Genomic DNA, 19,149 nt, shown 5'->3' on the forward strand with positions numbered 1-19,149 from the left:
AAGTCATACTTTAGTATGGCCTCAAAATATCATAAAAAAGGTCATAGTATAGTAAGGCTTCAAAATTGGAAAAAAAAAGTCATAGTATAGTAAGGCTTCAAAATTGACCAAAAAAAGTCACAGTATAGTAAGGCTTCAAAATTGGCCAAAAAAAGTCATAGTATAGTAAGGCTTCAAAATTGGCCAAAAAAAGTCATACTTTAGTATGGCCTCAAAATATCATAAAAAAGGTCACAGTATAGTAAGGCTTCAAAATTGGACAAAAAAAGTCATAGTATAGTAAGGCATCAAAATTGGCCAAAAAAAGTCATACTTTAGTACGGCCTCAAAATATTATAAAAAAGGTCATAGTATAGTAAGGCTTCAAAATTGGCCAAAAAAAGTCATACTTTAGTATGGCCTCAAAATATCATAAAAAAGGTCATAGTATAGTAAGGCTTCAAAATTGGCCAAAAAAAGTCATAGTATAGTAAGGCTTCAAAATTGGCCAAAAAAAAGTCATAGTATAGTAAGGCTTCAAAATTGGCCAAAAAAAGTCATAGTATAGTAAGGCTTCAAAATTGGCCAACAAAAGTCATACTTTAGTATGTCCTCAAAATATTCCAAAAAACGTCATATTATAGTAAGGCTTCAAAATTGGCCAAAAAAAGTCATAGTATAGTAAGGCAAAAAAATATGCCAAAAAAAGTCATGGTATAGTAAGGCTTCAAAATTGGCCAAAAAAAGTCATACTTTAGCATGGCCTCAAAATATCATAAAAAAGGTCATAGTATAGTAAGGCTTCAAAATTGGCCAAAAAAAGTCATAGCATAGTAAGGCTTCAAAATTGGCCAAAAAAACTCATACTTTAGTATGGCCTCAAAATATCATAAAAAAGGTCATAGTATAGTAAGGCTTCAAAATTGGCCAAAAAATGTCATAGTATAGTAAGGCTTCAAAAATGGCCAAAAAAAGTCATACTTTAGTATGGCCTCAAAATATCATAAAAAAGGTCATAGTATGGTAAGGCTTCAAAATTGGCCAAAAAAAGTCATAGTATAGTAAGGCTTCAAAATTGGCCAAAAAAAGTCATAGTATAGTAAGGCTTCAAAATTGGCAAAAAAACGTCATACTTTATTATGGCCTCAAAATATGCCAGAAAAAGTCATAGTATAGTAAGGCTTCAAAATTGGCCAAAAAAAGTCATAGTATAGTAAGGCATAAAAATTGGCCAAAAAAAGTCATAGTATAGTAAGGCTTCAAAATTGGCCAAAAAAAGTCATATTATAGTAAGGCAAAAAAATATGCCAAAAAAAGTCATGGTATAGTAAGGCTTCAAAATTGGCCAAAAAAAGTCATACTTTAGTATGGCCTCAAAATATCATAAAAAAGGTCATAGTATAGTAAGGCTTCAAAATTGGAAAAAAAAAGTCATAGTATAGTAAGGCTTCAAAATTGACCAAAAAAAGTCACAGTATAGTAAGGCTTCAAAATTGGCCAAAAAAAGTCATAGTATAGTAAGGCTTCAAAATTGGCCAAAAAAAGTCATACTTTAGTATGGCCTCAAAATATCATAAAAAAGGTCACAGTATAGTAAGGCTTCAAAATTGGACAAAAAAAGTCATAGTATAGTAAGGCATCAAAATTGGCCAAAAAAAGTCATACTTTAGTACGGCCTCAAAATATTATAAAAAAGGTCATAGTATAGTAAGGCTTCAAAATTGGCCAAAAAAAGTCATACTTTAGTATGGCCTCAAAATATCATAAAAAAGGTCATAGTATAGTAAGGCTTCAAAATTGGCCAAAAAAAGTCATAGTATAGTAAGGCTTCAAAATTGGCCAAAAAAAAGTCATAGTATAGTAAGGCTTCAAAATTGGCCAAAAAAAGTCATAGTATAGTAAGGCTTCAAAATTGGCCAACAAAAGTCATACTTTAGTATGTCCTCAAAATATTCCAAAAAACGTCATATTATAGTAAGGCTTCAAAATTGGCCAAAAAAAGTCATAGTATAGTAAGGCAAAAAAATATGCCAAAAAAAGTCATGGTATAGTAAGGCTTCAAAATTGGCCAAAAAAAGTCATACTTTAGTATGGCCTCAAAATATCATAAAAAAGGTCATAGTATAGTAAGGCTTCAAAATTGGCCAAAAAAAGTCATACTTTAGTATGGCCTCAAAATATGCCAAAAAAAGTCATAGTATAGTAAGGCTTCAAAATTGGCCAAAAAAAGTCATAGTATAGTAAGGCATCAAAATTGGCCAAAAAAAGTCATACTTTAGTACGGCCTCAAAATATTATAAAAAAGGTCATAGTATAGTAAGGCTTCAAAATTGGCCAAAAAAAGTCATACTTTAGTATGGCCTCAAAATATCATAAAAAAGGTCATAGTATAGTAAGTCTTCAAAATTGGCCAAAAAATGTCATAGTATAGTAAGGCTTCAAAATTGGCCAAAAAAAGTCATAGTATAGTAAGGCATCAAAATTGGCTAAAAAAAGTCATAGTATAGTAAGGCTTCAAAATTGGCCAAAAAAAGTCATAGTATAGTAAGGCTTCAAAATTGGCCAAAAAAAGTCATAGTATAGTAAGGCATCAAAATTGGCTAAAAAAAGTCATAGTATAGTAAGGCTTCAAAATTGGCCAAAAAAAGTCATGGTATAGTAAGGCTTCAAAATTGGCCAAAAAAAGTCATACTTTAGTATGGCCTCAAAATATCATAAAAAAGGTCATATTATAGTAAGGCTTCAAAATTGGCCAAAAAAAGTCATAGTATAGTAAGGCTTCAAAATTGACCAAAAAAAGTCAGAGTATAGTAAGGCTTCAAAATTGGCCAAAAAAAGTCATAGTATAGTAAGGCTTCAAAATTGGCCAAAAAAAGTCATACTTTAGTATGGCCTCAAAATATCATAAAAAAGGTCATAGTATAGTAAGGCTTCAAAATTGGACAAAAAACGTCATAGTATAGTAAGGCTTCAAAATTGGCCAAAAAAAGTCATAGTATAGTAAGGCTTCAAAATTGGCCAAAAAAAGTCATACTTTAGTATGGCCTCAAAATATGCCAAAAAACGTCATAGTATAGTAAGGCTTCAAAATTGGCCAAAAAAAGTCATAGTATAGTAAGGCTTCAAAATTGGCCAAAAAAAGTCATAGTATAGTAAGGCTTCAAAATTGGCCAAAAAAACTCATACTTTAGTATGGCCTCAAAATATCATAAAAAAGGTCATAGTATAGTAAGGCTTCAAAATTGGCCAAAAAAAGTCATACTTTAGTATGGCCTCAAAATATCATAAAAAAACGTCATAGTATAGTAAGGCTTCAAAATTGGCCAAAAAAAGTCATAGTATAGTAAGGCTTCAAAATTGGCCAAAAAAAGTCATACTTTAGTATGGCCTCAAAATATGCCAAAAAACATCATATTATAGTAAGGCTTCAAAATTGGCCAAAAAAAGTCATAGTATAGTAAGGCTTCAAAATTGGCCAAAAAAAGTCATAGTATAGTAAGGCTTCAAAATTGGCCAAAAAAAGTCATAGTATAGTAAGGCTTCAAAATTGGCCAAAAAAACTCATACTTTAGTATGGCCTCAAAATATCATAAAAAAACGTCATAGTATAGTAAGGCTTCAAAATTGGCCAAAAAAAGTCATAGTATAGTAAGGCTTCAAAATTGGCCAAAAAAAGTCATAGCATAGTAAGGCTTCAAAATTGGCCAAAAAAAGTCATACTTTAGTATGGCCTCAAAATAACATAAAAAAAGTCATAGTATAGTAAGGCTTCAAAATTGGCCAAAAAAAGTCATACTTTAGTATGGCTTCAAAATATAATAAAAAGGTCATAGTATAGTAAGGCTTCAAAATTGGCCAAAAAAAGTCATACTTTAGTATGGCCTCAAAATATGCCAAAAAACATCATATTATAGTAAGGCTTCAAAAATGGCCAAAAAAAAGTCATAGTATAGTAAGGCTTCAAAATTGGCCAAAAAAAGTCATAGTATAGTAAGGCTTCAAAATTGGCCAAAAAAACTCATACTTTAGTATGGCCTCAAAATATGCCAAAAAACGTCATAGTATAGTAAGGCTTCAAAATTGGCCAAAAAAAGTCATAGTATAGTAAGGCTTCAAAATTGGCCAAAAAAAGTCATAGTATAGTAAGGCTTCAAAATTGGCCAAAAAAAGTCATAGTATAGTAAGGCTTCAAAATTGGCCAAAAAAAGTCATACTTTAGTATGGCCTCAAAATATGCCAAAAAACGTCATAGTATAGTAAGGCTTCAAAATTGGCCAAAAAAAGTCATAGTATAGTAAGGCTTCAAAATTGGCCAAAAAAAGTCATAGTATAGTAAGGCTTCAAAATTGGCCAAAAAAACTCATACTTTAGTATGGCCTCAAAATATTATAAAAAAGGTCATAGTATAGTAAGGCTTCAAAATTGGCCAAAAAAAGTCATACTTTAGTATAGCCTCAAAATATGCCAAAAAAAGTCATAGTATAGTAAGGCTTCAAAATTGGCCAAAAAAAGTCATACTTTAGTATGGCCTCAAAATATGCCAAAAAACATCATATTATAGTAAGGCTTCAAAATTGGCCAAAAAAAGTCATAGTATAGTAAGGCTTCAAAATTGGCCAAAAAAAGTCATACTTTAGTATGGCCTCAAAATATGCCAAAAAAAGTCATAGTATAGTAAGGCTTCAAAATTGGCCAAAAAAAGTCATACTTTAGTATGGCCTCAAAATATGCCAAAAAACATCATATTATAGTAAGGCTTCAAAATTGGCCAAAAAAAGTCATAGTATAGTAAGGCTTCAAAATTGGCCAAAAAAAGTCATAGTATAGTAAGGCTTCAAAATTGGCCAAAAAAAGTCATACTTTAGTATGGCCTCAAAATATCATAAAAAAGGTCATAGTATGGTAAGGCTTCAAAATTGGCCAAAAAAAGTCATAGTATAGTAAGGCTTCAAAATTGGCCAAAAAAAGTCATAGTATAGTAAGGCTTCAAAATTGGCCAAAAAAAGTCATAGTATATTAAGGCTTCAAAATTGGCCAAAAAAACTCATACTTTAGTATGGCCTCAAAATATCATAAAAAAAGGTCATAGTATAGTAAGGCTTCAAAATTGGCCAAAAAAAGTCATACTTTAGTATGGCCTCAAAATATCATAAAAAAGGTCATAGTATAGTAAGGCTTCAAAATTGGCCAAAAAAAGTCATAGTATAGTAAGGCTTCAAAATTGGCCAAAAAAAGTCATACTTTAGTATGGCCTCAAAATATCATAAAAAAGGTCATAGTATAGTAAGGCTTCAAAATTGGCCAAAAAAAGTCATAGTATAGTAAGGCTTCAAAATTGGCCAAAAAAAGTCATAGTATAGTAAGGCTTCAAAATTGGCCAAAAAAAGTCATAGTATAGTAAGGCTTCAAAATTGGCCAAAAAAAGTCATACTTTAGTATGGCCTCAAAATATGACAAAAAACGTCATAGTATAGTAAGGCTTCAAAATTGGCCAAAAAAAGTCATAGTATAGTAAGGCTTCAAAATTGGCCAAAAAAAGTCATAGTATAGTAAGGCTTCAAAATTGGCCAAAAAATGTCATAGTATAGTAAGGCTTCAAAATTGGCCAAAAAAAGTCATACTTTAGTATGGCCTCAAAATTGGCCAAAAAAAGTCATAGTATAGTAAGGCTTCAAAATTGGCCAAAAAACGTCATACTTTAGTATGGCCTCAAAATATCATAAAAAAGGTCATAGTATAGTAAGGCTTCAAAATTGGCCAAAAAATGTCATAGTATAGTAAGGCTTCAAAATTGGCCAAAAAAAGTCATACTTTAGTATGGCCTCAAAATATCATAAAAAGGTCATAGTATAGTAAGGCTTCAAAATTGGCCAAAAAAAGTCATACTTTAGTATGGCCTCAAAATATGCCAAAAAACATCATATTATAGTAAGGCTTCAAAATTGGCCAAAAAAAGTCATAGTATAGTAAGGCTTCAAAATTGGCCAAAAAAAGTCATAGTATAGTAAGGCTTCAAAATTGGCCAAAAAAAGTCATACTTTAGTATGGCCTCAAAATATGCCAAAAAACGTCATAGTATAGTAAGGCTTAAAAATTGGCCAAAAAAAGTCATAGTATAGTAAGGCTTCAAAATTGGCCAAAAAAAGTCATACTTTAGTATGGCCTCAAAATATCATAAAAAAGGTCATAGTATAGTAAGGCTTCAAAATTGGCCAAAAAATGTCATAGTATAGTAAGGCTTCAAAATTGGCCAAAAAAAGTCATACTTTAGTATGGCCTCAAAATTGGCCAAAAAAAGTCATAGTATAGTAAGGCTTCAAAATTGGCCAAAAAACGTCATACTTTAGTATGGCCTCAAAATATCATAAAAAAGGTCATAGTATAGTAAGGCTTCAAAATTGGCCAAAAAATGTCATAGTATAGTAAGGCTTCAAAATTGGCCAAAAAAAGTCATACTTTAGTATGGCCTCAAAATATCATAAAAAGGTCATAGTATAGTAAGGCTTCAAAATTGGCCAAAAAAAGTCATACTTTAGTATGGCCTCAAAATATGCCAAAAAACATCATATTATAGTAAGGCTTCAAAATTGGCCGAAAAAAGTCATAGTATAGTAAGGCTTCAAAATTGGCCAAAAAAAGTCATAGTATAGTAAGGCTTCAAAATTGGCCAAAAAAAGTCATACTTTAGTATGGCCTCAAAATATGCCAAAAAACGTCATAGTATAGTAAGGCTTAAAAATTGGCCAAAAAAAGTCATAGTATAGTAAGGCTTCAAAATTGGCCAAAAAAAGTCATACTTTAGTATGGCCTCAAAATATCATAAAAAAGGTCATAGTATAGTAAGGCTTCAAAATTGGCCAAAAAAAGTCATAGTATAGTAAGGCTTCAAAATTGGCCAAAAAAAGTCATACTTTAGTATGGCCTCCAAATATGCCAAAAAACGTCATAGTATAGTAAGGCTTCAAAATTGGCCAAAAAAAGTCATAGTATAGTAAGGCATCAAAATTGGCCAAAAAAAGTCATACATTAGTATGGCCTCAAAATATCATAAAAAAGGTCATAGTATAGTAAGGCTTCAAAATTGGCCAAAAAATGTCATAGTATAGTAAGGCTTCAAAATTGGCCAAAAAAAGTCATACTTTAGTATGGCCTCAAAATATCATAAAAAAGGTCATAGTATGGTAAGGCTTCAAAATTGGCCAAAAAAAGTCATAGTATAGTAAGGCTTCAAAATTGGCCAAAAAAAGTCATAGTATAGTAAGGCTTCAAAATTGGCCAAAAAAACTCATACTTTAGTATGGCCTCAAAATATCATAAAAAAAGGTCATAGTATAGTAAGGCTTCAAAATTGGCCAAAAAAAGTCATACTTTAGTATGGCCTCAAAATATCATAAAAAAGGTCATAGTATAGTAAGGCTTCAAAATTGGCCAAAAAAAGTCATAGTATAGTAAGGCTTCAAAATTGGCCAAAAAAAGTCATACTTTAGTATGGCCTCAAAATATCATAAAAAAGGTCATAGTATAGTAAGGCTTCAAAATTGGCCAAAAAATGTCATAGTATAGTAAGGCTTCAAAATTGGCCAAAAAAATTCATAGTATAGTAAGGCTTCAAAATTGACCAAAAAAATTCATACATTAGTATGGCCTCAAAATATCATAAAAAAGGTCATAGTATAGTAAGGCTTCAAAATTGGCCAAAAAAAGTCATAGCATAGTAAGGCTTCAAAATTGGCCAAAAAAACTCATACTTTAGTATGGCCTCAAAATATCATAAAAAGGTCATAGTATAGTAAGGCTTCAAAATTGGCCAAAAAAAGTCATACTTTAGTATGGCCTCAAAATATGCCAAAAAACATATTATAGTAAGTCTTCAAAATTGGCCAAAAAAAGTCATAGTATAGTAAGGCTTCAAAATTGGCCAAAAAAAGTCATAGTATAGTAAGGCTTCAAAATTGGCCAAAAAAAGTCATAGTATAGTAAGGCTTCAAAATTGGCCAAAAAAACTCATACTTTAGTATGGCCTCAAAATATCATAAAAAAACGTCATAGTATAGTAAGGCTTCAAAATTGGCCAAAAAAAGTCATAGTATAGTAAGGCTTCAAAATTGGCCAAAAAAAGTCATAGCATAGTAAGGCTTCAAAATTGGCCAAAAAAACTCATACTTTAGTATGGCCTCAAAATATCATAAAAAAAGGTCATAGTATAGTAAGGCTTCAAAATTGGCCAAAAAAAGTCATACTTTAGTATGGCTTCAAAATATCATAAAAAGGTCATAGTATAGTAAGGCTTCAAAATTGGCCAAAAAAAGTCATACTTTAGTATGGCCTCAAAATATGCAAAAAAACATCATATTATAGTAAGGCTTCAAAATTGGCCAAAAAAAGTCATAGTATAGTAAGGCTTCAAAATTGGCCAAAAAAAGTCATAGTATAGTAAAGCTTCAAAATTGGCCAAAAAAAGTCATACTTTAATATGGCCTCAAAATATGCCAAAAAACGTCATAGTATAGTAAGGCTTCAAAATTGGCCAAAAAAAGTCATAGTATAGTAAGGCTTCAAAATTGGCCAAAAAAAGTCATAGTATAGTAAGGCTTCAAAATTGGCCAAAAAAAAGTCATACTTTAGTATGGCCTCAAAATATCATAAAAAAGGTCATTGTATAGTAAGTCTTCAAAATTGGCCAAAAAATGTCATAGTATAGTAAGGCTTCAAAATTGGCCAAAAAAAGTCATACTTTAGTATGGCCTCAAAATATCATAAAAAGGTCATAGTATAGTAAGGCTTCAAAATTGGCCAAAAAAAGTCATACTTTAGTATGGCCTCAAAATATGCCAAAAAACATCATATTATAGTAAGGCTTCAAAATTGGCCAAAAAAAGTCATAGTATAGTAAGGCTTCAAAATTGGCCAAAAAAAGTCATAGTATAGTAAGGCTTCAAAATTGGCCAAAAAGACTCATACTTTAGTATGGCCTCAAGATATCATAAAAAAACGTCATAGTATAGTAAGGCTTCAAAATTGGCCAAAAAAAGTCATAACATAGTAAGGCTTCAAAATTGGCCAAAAAAACTCATACTTTAGTATGGCCTCAAAATATCATAAAAAAGGTCATAGTATAGTAAGGCTTCAAAATTGGCCAAAAAAAGTCATACTTTAGTATGGCTTCAAAATATCATAAAAAGGTCATAGTATAGTAAGGCTTCAAAATTGGCCAAAAAAAGTCATACTTTAGTATGGCCTCCAAATATGCCAAAAAACGTCATAGTAAAGTAAGGCTTCAAAATTGGCCAAAAAAAGTCATACTTTAGTACGGCCTCAAAATATTATAAAAAATGTCATAGTATAGTAAGGCTTCAAAATTGGCCAAAAAATGTCATAGTATAGTAAGGCTTCAAAATTGGCCAAAAAAAGTCATACTTTAGTATGGCCTCAAAATATCATAAAAAAGGTCATAGTATGGTAAGGCTTCAAAATATGCCAGAAAAAGTCATAGTATAGTAAGGCTTCAAAATTGGCCAAAAAAAGTCATAGTATAGTAAGGCATAAAAATTGGCCAAAAAAAGTCATAGTATAGTAAGGCTTCAAAATTGGCCAAAAAAAGTCATAGTATAGTAAGGCAAAAAAATATGCCAAAAAAAGTCATGGTATAGTAAGGCTTCAAAATTGGCCAAAAAAAGTCATACTTTAGTATGGCCTCAAAATATCATAAAAAAGGTCATAGTATAGTAAGGCTTCAAAATTGGCCAAAAAAAGTCATACTTTAGTATGGCCTCAAAATATGCCAAAAAAAGTCATAGTATAGTAAGGCTTCAAAATTGGCCAAAAAAAAGTCATAGTATAGTAAGGCTTCAAAATTGGCCAAAAAAAGTCATAGTATAGTAAGGCTTCAAAATTGGCCAAAAAAAAGTCATAGTATAGTAAGGCTTCAAAATTGGCCAAAAAAAGTCATAGTATAGTAAGGCTTCAAAATTGGCCAAAAAAAGTCATAGTATAGTAAGGCTTCAAAATTGGCCAAAAAAAGTAATAGTATAGTAAGTCTTCAAAATTGGCCAAAAAAAGTCATAGTATAGTAAGGCTTCAAAATTGGCCAAAAAAAGTCATACTTTAGTATGGCCTCAAAATATCATAAAAAAGGTCATAGTATAGTAAGGCTTCAAAATTGGCCAAAAAAAGTCATAGTATAGTAAGGCAAAAAAATATGCCAAAAAAAGTCATGGTATAGTAAGGCTTCAAAATTGGCCAAAAAAAGTCATACTTTAGTATGGCCTCAAAATATGCCAAAAAAAGTCATAGTATAGTAAGGCTTCAAAATTGGCCAAAAAAAAGTCATAGTATAGTAAGGCTTCAAAATTGGCCAAAAAAAGTCATAGTATAGTAAGGCTTCAAAATTGGCTAAAAAAAGTCATACTTTAGTATGGCCTCAAAATATGCCAAAAAACATCATATTATAGTAAGGCTTCAAAATTGGCCAAAAAAAGTCATAGTATAGTAAGGCTTCAAAATTGGCCAAAAAAAGTCATACTTTAGTATGGCCTCAAAATATGCCAAAAAAAGTCATAGTATAGTAAGGCTTCAAAATTGGCCAAAAAAAAGTCATAGTATAGTAAGGCTTCAAAATTGGCCAAAAAAAGTCATAGTATAGTAAGGCTTCAAAATTGGCCAAAAAAAGTCATACTTTAGTATGGCCTCAAAATATGCCAAAAAACATCATATTATAGTAAGGCTTCAAAATTGGCCAAAAAAAGTCATAGTATAGTAAGGCTTCAAAATTGGCCAAAAAAAGTCATAGTATAGTAAGGCTTCAAAATTGGCCAAAAAAAGTCATAGTATAGTAAGGCTTCAAAATTGGCCAAAAAGACTCATACTTTAGTATGGCCTCAAGATATCATAAAAAAACGTCATAGTATAGTAAGGCTTCAAAATTGGCCAAAAAACGTCATAGTATAGTAAGGCTTCAAAATTGGCCAAAAAAAGTCATAGCATAGTAAGGCTTCAAAATTGGCCAAAAAAACTCATACTTTAGTATGGCCTCAAAATATCATAAAAAAGGTCATAGTATAGTAAGGCTTCAAAATTGGCCAAAAAAAATCATACTTTAGTATGGCTTCAAAATATCATAAAAAGGTCATAGTATAGTAAGGCTTCAAAATTGGCCAAAAAAAGTCATACTTTAGTATGGCCTCAAAATATGCCAAAAAACATCATATTATAGTAAGGCTTCAAAATTGGCCAAAAAAAGTCATAGTATAGTAAGGCTTCAAAATTGGCCAAAAAAAGTCATAGTATAGTAAGGCTTCAAAATTGGCCAAAAAAAGTCATACTTTAGTATGGCCTCAAAATATGCCAAAAAACGTCATAGTATAGTAAGGCTTCAAAATTGGCCAAAAAAAGTCATAGTATAGTAAGGCTTCAAAATTGGCCAAAAAAAGTCATAGTATAGTAAGGCTTCAAAATTGGCCAAAAAATGTCATAGTATAGTAAGGCTTCAAAATTGGCCAAAAAAAGTCATACTTTAGTATGGCCTCAAAATTGGCCAAAAAAAGTCATAGTATAGTAAGGCTTCAAAATTGGCCAAAAAAAGTCATACTTTAGTATGGCCTCAAAATATCATAAAAAAGGTCATAGTATAGTAAGGCTTCAAAATTGGCCAAAAAAAGTCATAGTATAGTAAGGCTTCAAAATTGGCCAAAAAAAGTCATAGTATAGTAAGGCTTCAAAATTGGCCAAAAAAAAGTCATAGTATAGTAAGGCTTCAAAATTGGCCAAAAAAAATCATACTTTAGTATGGCCTCAAAATATCATAAAAAAGGTCATAGTATAGTAAGGCTTCAAAATTGGCCAAAAAAAGTCATACTTTAGTATGGCCTCAAAATATCATAAAAAGGTCATAGTATAGTAAGGCTTCAAAATTGGCCAAAAAAAGTCATACTTTAGTATGGCCTCAAAATATGCCAAAAAACGTCATATTATAGTAAGGCTTCAAAATTGGCCAAAAAAAGTCATAGTATAGTAAGGCTTCAAAATTGGCCAAAAAAAGTCATAGTATAGTAAGGCTTCAAAATTGGCCAAAAAAAGTCATAGTATAGTAAGGCTTCAAAATTGGCCAAAAAAAGTCATACTTTAGTAAGGCTTCAAAATTGACCAAAAAAAGTCATAGTATAGTAAGGAATCAAAATTGGCCAAAAAAACTCATACTTTAGTATGGCCTCAAAATATCATAAAAAAGGTCATAGTATAGTAAGGCTTCAAAATTGGCCAAAAAAAGTCATACTTTAGTATGGCCTCAAAATATCATAAAAAGGTCATAGTATAGTAAGGCTTCAAAATTGGCCAAAAAAAGTCATACTTTAGTATGGCCTCAAAATATGCCAAAAAACGTTATATTATAGTAAGGCTTCAAAATTGGCCAAAAAAAGTCATAGTATAGTAAGGCTTCAAAATTGGCCAAAAAAAGTCATACTTTAGTATGGCCTCAAAATATCATAAAAAAGGTCATAGTATAGTAAGGCTTCAAAATTGGCCAAAAAAAGTCATAGTATAGTAAGGCTTCAAAATTGGCCAAAAAAAGTCATAGTATAGTAAGGCTTCAAAATTGGCCAAAAAAAGTCATACTTTAGTATGGCCTCAAAATATGCCAAAAAACGTCATATTATAGTAAGGCTTCAAAATTGGCCAAAAAAAGTCATAGTATAGTAAGGCTTCAAAATTGGCCAAAGAAAGTCATAGTATAGTAAGGCTTCAAAATTGGCCAAAAAAAGTCATAGTATAGTAAGGCTTCAAAATTGGCCAAAAAAAGTCATAGTATAGTAAGGCATAAAAATTGGCCAAAAAAAGTCATAGTATAGTAAGGCTTCAAAATTGGCCAAAAAAAGTCATAGTATAGTAAGGCAAAAAAATATGCCAAAAAAAGTCATGGTATAGTAAGGCTTCAAAATTGGCCAAAAAAAGTCATACATTAGTATGGCCTCAAAATATGCCAAAAAAAAGTCATAGTATAGTAAGGCTTCAAAATTGGCCAAAAAAAGTCATACTTTAGTATGGCCTCAAAATATCATAAAAAAGGTCATAGTATAGTAAGGATTCAAAATTGGCCAAAAAAAGTCATACTTTAGTATGGCCTCAAAATATGCCAAAAAAAGTCATAGTATAGTAAGGCTTCAAAATTGGCCAAAAAAAGTCATACATTAGTATGGCCTCAAAATATGCCAAAAAAAAGTCATAGTATAGTAAGGCTTCAAAATTGGCCAAAAAAAGTCATAGTATAGTAAGGCTTCAAAATTGGCCAAAAAAAGTCATAGTATAGTAAGGCTTCAAAATTGGCCAAAAAAAGTCATAGTATAGTAAGGCTTCAAAATTGGCCAAAAAAAGTCATACTTTAGTATGGCCTCAAAATATGCCAAAAAACGTCATAGTATAGTTAGGCTTCAAAATTGGCCAAAAAAAGTCATAGTATAGTAAGGCTTCAAAATTGGCCAAAAAAAGTCATACTTTAGTATGGCCTCAAAATATCATAAAAAAGGTCATAGTATAGTAAGGCTTCAAAATTGGCCAAAAAAAGTCATAGTATAGTAAGGCTTCAAAATTGGCCAAAAAAAGTCATAGTATAGTAAGGCTTCAAAATTGGCCAAAAAAAGTCATACTTTAGTATGGCCTCAAAATATGCCAAAAAACGTCATATTATAGTAAGGCTTCAAAATTGGCCAAAAAAAGTCATAGTATAGTAAGGCTTCAAAATTGGCCAAAGAAAGTCATAGTATAGTAAGGCTTCAAAATTGGCCAAAAAAAGTCATAGTATAGTAAGGCTTCAAAATTGGCCAAAAAAAGTCATAGTATAGTAAGGCATAAAAATTGGCCAAAAAAAGTCATAGTATAGTAAGGCTTCAAAATTGGCCAAAAAAAGTCATAGTATAGTAAGGCAAAAAAATATGCCAAAAAAAGTCATGGTATAGTAAGGCTTCAAAATTGGCCAAAAAAAGTCATACATTAGTATGGCCTCAAAATATGCCAAAAAAAAGTCATAGTATAGTAAGGCTTCAAAATTGGCCAAAAAAAGTCATACTTTAGTATGGCCTCAAAATATCATAAAAAAGGTCATAGTATAGTAAGGATTCAAAATTGGCCAAAAAAAGTCATACTTTAGTATGGCCTCAAAATATGCCAAAAAAAGTCATAGTATAGTAAGGCTTCAAAATTGGCCAAAAAAAGTCATACATTAGTATGGCCTCAAAATATGCCAAAAAAAAGTCATAGTATAGTAAGGCTTCAAAATTGGCCAAAAAAAGTCATAGTATAGTAAGGCTTCAAAATTGGCCAAAAAAAGTCATAGTATAGTAAGGCTTCAAAATTGGCCAAAAAAAGTCATAGTATAGTAAGGCTTCAAAATTGGCCAAAAAAAGTCATACTTTAGTATGGCCTCAAAATATGCCAAAAAACGTCATAGTATAGTTAGGCTTCAAAATTGGCCAAAAAAAGTCATAGTATAGTAAGGCTTCAAAATTGGCCAAAAAAAGTCATACTTTAGTATGGCCTCAAAATATGCCAAAAAACGTCATAGTATAGTAAGGCTTCAAAATTGGCCAAAAAAAGTCATAGTATAGTAAGGTTTCAAAATTGGCCAAAAAAAGTCATAGTATAGTAAGGCTTCAAAATTGGCCAAAAAAAGTCATACTTTAGTATGGCCTCAAAATATGCCAAAAAACGTCATAGTATAGTAAGGCTTCAAAATTGGCCAAAAAAAGTCATAGTATAGTAAGGTTTCAAAATTGGCCAAAAAAAGTCATAGTATAGTAAGGCTTCAAAATTGGCCAAAAAAAGTCATACTTTAGTATGGCCTCAAAATATGCCAAAAAACGTCATAGTATAGTAAGGCTTCAAAATTGGCCTAAAAAAGTCATAGTATAGTAAGGCTTCAAAATTGGCCAAAAAAAGTCATAGTATAGTAAGGCTTCAAAATTGGCCAAAAAAAGTCATAGTATAGTAAGGCTTCAAAATTGGCCAAAAAAAGTCATACTTTAGTATGGCCTCAAAATATCATAAAAAAGGTCATAGTATAGTAAGGCTTCAAAATTGGCCAAAAAAACTCATACTTTAGTATGGCCTCAAAATATCATAAAAAAGGTCATAGTATAGTAAGGCTTCAAAATTGGCCAAAAAAAGTCATAGTATAGTAAGGTTTCAAAATTGGCCAAAAAAAGTCATAGTATAGTAAGGCTTCAAAATTGGCCAAAAAAAGTCATACTTTAGTATGGCCTCAAAATATGCCAAAAAACGTCATAGTATAGTAAGGCTTCAAAATTGGCCAAAAAAAGTCATAGTATAGTAAGGTTTCAAAATTGGCCAAAAAAAGTCATAGTATAGTAAGGCTTCAAAATTGGCCAAAAAAAGTCATACTTTAGTATGGCCTCAAAATATGCCAAAAAACGTCATAGTATATTAAGGCTTCAAAATTGGCCAAAAAAAGTCATAGTATAGTAAGGCTTCAAAATTGGCCAAAAAAAGTCATAGTATAGTAAGGCTTCAAAATTGGCCAAAAAAGTCATACTTTAGTATGGCCTCAAAATATGCCTAAAAACCTCATAGTATAGGAAGTCTTCAAAATTGGCCAAAAAATGTCATAGTATAGTAAGGCTTCAAAATTGGCCAAAAAAAGTCATAGTATAGTAAGGCATCAAAATTGGCCAAAAAAAGTCATAGTATAGTAAGGCTTCAAAATTGGCCAAAAAAAGTCATACTTTAGTATGGCGTCCAAATATGCCAAAAAATGTCATAGTATAGTAAGGCTTCAAAATTGGCCAAAAAAAGTCATAGTATAGTAAGGCTTCAAAATTGGCCAAAAAAAGTCATACTTTAGTATGGCCTCAAAATATCATAAAAAAGGTCATAGTATAGTAAGGCTTCAAAATTGGCCAAAAAAAGTCATAGTATAGTAAGGCTTCAAAATTGGCCAAAAAAAGTCATACTTTAGTATGGCCTCAAAATATCATAAAAAAGGTCATAGTATAGTAAGGCTTCAAAATTGGCCAAAAAAACTCATACTTTAGTATGGCCTCAAAATATCATAAAAAAGGTCATAGTATAGTAAGGCTTCAAAATTGGCCAAAAAACCTCATACTTTAGTATGGCCTCAAAATATCATAAAAAAGGTCATAGTATAGTAAGGCTTCAAAATTGGCCAAAAAAAGTCATACTTTAGTATGGCCTCAAAATATCATAAAAAGGTCATAGTATAGTAAGGCTTCAAAATTGGCCAAAAAAAGTCATACTTTAGTATGGCCTCAAAATATGCCAAAAAACGTCATATTATAGTAAGGCTTCAAAATTGGCCAAAAAAAGTCATAGTATAGTAAGGCTTCAAAATTGGCCAAAAAAAGTCACAGTATAGTAAGGCTTCAAAATTGGCCAAAAAAAGTCATACTTTAGTATGGCCTCAAAATATGCCAAAAAACGTCATAGTATAGTAAGGCTTCAAAATTGGCCAAAAAAAGTCATAGTACAGTAAGGCTTCAAAATTGGCCAAAAAAAGTCATAGTATAGTAAGGCTTCAAAATTGGCCAAAAAAAGTCATAGTATAGTAAGGCTTCAAAATTGGACAAAAAAAGTCATAGTATAGTAAGGCTTCAAAATTGGCCAAAAAAAGTCATAGTATAGTAAGGCTTCAAATTTGGCCAAAAAAAGTCATACTTTAGTATGGCCTCAAAATATGCCAAAAAACGTCATAGTATAGTAAGGCTTCAAAATTGGCCAAAAAAAGTCATAGTATAGTAAGGCTTCAAAATTGGCCAAAAAAAGTCATAGTATAGTAAGGCTTCAAAATTGGCCAAAAAAATCATACTTTAGTATGGCCTCAAAATATGCCAAAAAACGTCATAGTATAGTAAGGCTTCAAAATTGGCCAAAAAAAGTCATAGTATAGTAAGGCTTCAAAATTGGCCAAAAAAAGTCATAGTATAGTAAGGCTTCAAAATTGGCCAAAAAAAGTCATACTTTAGTATGGCCTCAAAATATGCCAAAAAACGTCATAGTATAGTAAGGCTTCAAAATTGGCCAAAAAAAGTCATAGTATAGTAAGGCTTCAAAATTGGCCAAAAAAAGTCATAGTATAGTAAGGCATCAAAATTGGCCAAAAAAAGTCATACTTTAGTACGGCCTCAAAATATTATAAAAAAGGTCATAGTATAGTAAGGCTTCAAAATTGGCCAAAAAAAGTCATAGTATAGTAAGGCTTCAAAATTGGCCAAAAAATGTCATACTTTAGTATGGCCTCAAAATATGCCTAAAAACCTCATAGTATAGGAAGTCTTCAAAATTGGCCAAAAAATGTCATAGTATAGTAAGGCTTCAAAATTGGCCAAAAAAAGTCATAGTATAGTAAGGCATCAAAATTGGCCAAAAAAAGTCATAGTATAGTAAGGCTTCAAAATTGGCCAAAAAAAGTCATACTTTAGTATGGCGTCCAAATATGCCAAAAAATGTCATAGTATAGTAAGGCTTCAAAATTGGCCAAAAAAAGTCATAGTATAGTAAGGCTTCAAAATTGGCCAAAAAAAGTCATACTTTAGTATGGCCTCAAAATATCATAAAAAAGGTCATAGTATAGTAAGGCTTCAAAATTGGCCAAAAAAAGTCATAGTATAGTAAGGCTTCAAAATTGGCCAAAAAAAGTCATACTTTAGTATGGCCTCAAAATATCATAAAAAAGGTCATAGTATAGTAAGGCTTCAAAATTGGCCAAAAAAACTCATACTTTAGTATGGCCTCAAAATATCATAAAAAAGGTCATAGTATAGTAAGGCTTCAAAATTGGCCAAAAAACATCATACTTTAGTATGGCCTCAAAATATCATAAAAAAGGTCATAGTATAGTAAGGCTTCAAAATTGGCCAAAAAAAGTCATACTTTAGTATGGCCTCAAAATATCATAAAAAGGTCATAGTATAGTAAGGCTTCAAAATTGGCCAAAAAAAGTCATACTTTAGTATGGCCTCAAAATATGCCAAAAAACGTCATATTATAGTAAGGCTTCAAAATTGGCCAAAAAAAGTCATAGTATAGTAAGGCTTCAAAATTGGCCAAAAAAAGTCACAGTATAGTAAGGCTTCAAAATTGGCCAAAAAAAGTCATACTTTAGTATGGCCTCAAAATATGCCAAAAAACGTCATAGTATAGTAAGGCTTCAAAATTGGCCAAAAAAAGTCATAGTACAGTAAGGCTTCAAAATTGGCCAAAAAAAGTCATAGTATAGTAAGGCTTCAAAATTGGCCAAAAAAAGTCATAGTATAGTAAGGCTTCAAAATTGGCCAAAAAAAGTCATAGTATAGTAAGGCTTCAAAATTGGCCAAAAAAACTCATACTTTAGTATGGCCTCAAAATATCATAAAAAAGGTCATAGTATAGTAAGGCTTCAAAATTGGCCAAAAAAAGTCATAGTATAGTAAGGCTTCAAAATTGACCAAAAAAAGTCACAGTATAGTAAGGCTTCAAAATTGGCCAAAAAAAGTCATAGTATAGTAAGGCTTCAAAATTGGCCAAAAAAAGTCATACTTTAGTATGGCCTCAAAATATCATAAAAAAGGTCATAGTATAGTAAGGCTTCAAAATTGGCCAAAAAAACTCATACTTTAGTATGGCCTCAAAATATCATAAAAAAGGTCATAGTATAGTAAGGCTTCAAAATTGGCCAAAAAACCTCATACTTTAGTATGGCCTCAAAATATCATAAAAAAGGTCATAGTATAGTAAGGCTTCAAAATTGGCCAAAAAAAGTCATACTTTAGTATGGCCTCAAAATATCATAAAAAGGTCATAGTATAGTAAGGCTTCAAAATTGGCCAAAAAAAGTCATACTTTAGTATGGCCTCAAAATATGCCAAAAAACGTCATATTATAGTAAGGCTTCAAAATTGGCCAAAAAAAGTCATAGTATAGTAAGGCTTCAAAATTGGCCAAAAAAAGTCACAGTATAGTAAGGCTTCAAAATTGGCCAAAAAAAGTCATACTTTAGTATGGCCTCAAAATATGCCAAAAAACGTCATAGTATAGTAAGGCTTCAAAATTGGCCAAAAAAAGTCATAGTACAGTAAGGCTTCAAAATTGGCCAAAAAAAGTCATAGTATAGTAAGGCTTCAAAATTGGCCAAAAAAAGTCATAGTATAGTAAGGCTTCAAAATTGGA

This window comes from Toxotes jaculatrix, chromosome 3 (assembly GCF_017976425.1).
Source record: "Toxotes jaculatrix isolate fToxJac2 chromosome 3, fToxJac2.pri, whole genome shotgun sequence".
In the NCBI taxonomy this organism is placed as follows: Eukaryota; Metazoa; Chordata; class Actinopteri; family Toxotidae; genus Toxotes; species Toxotes jaculatrix.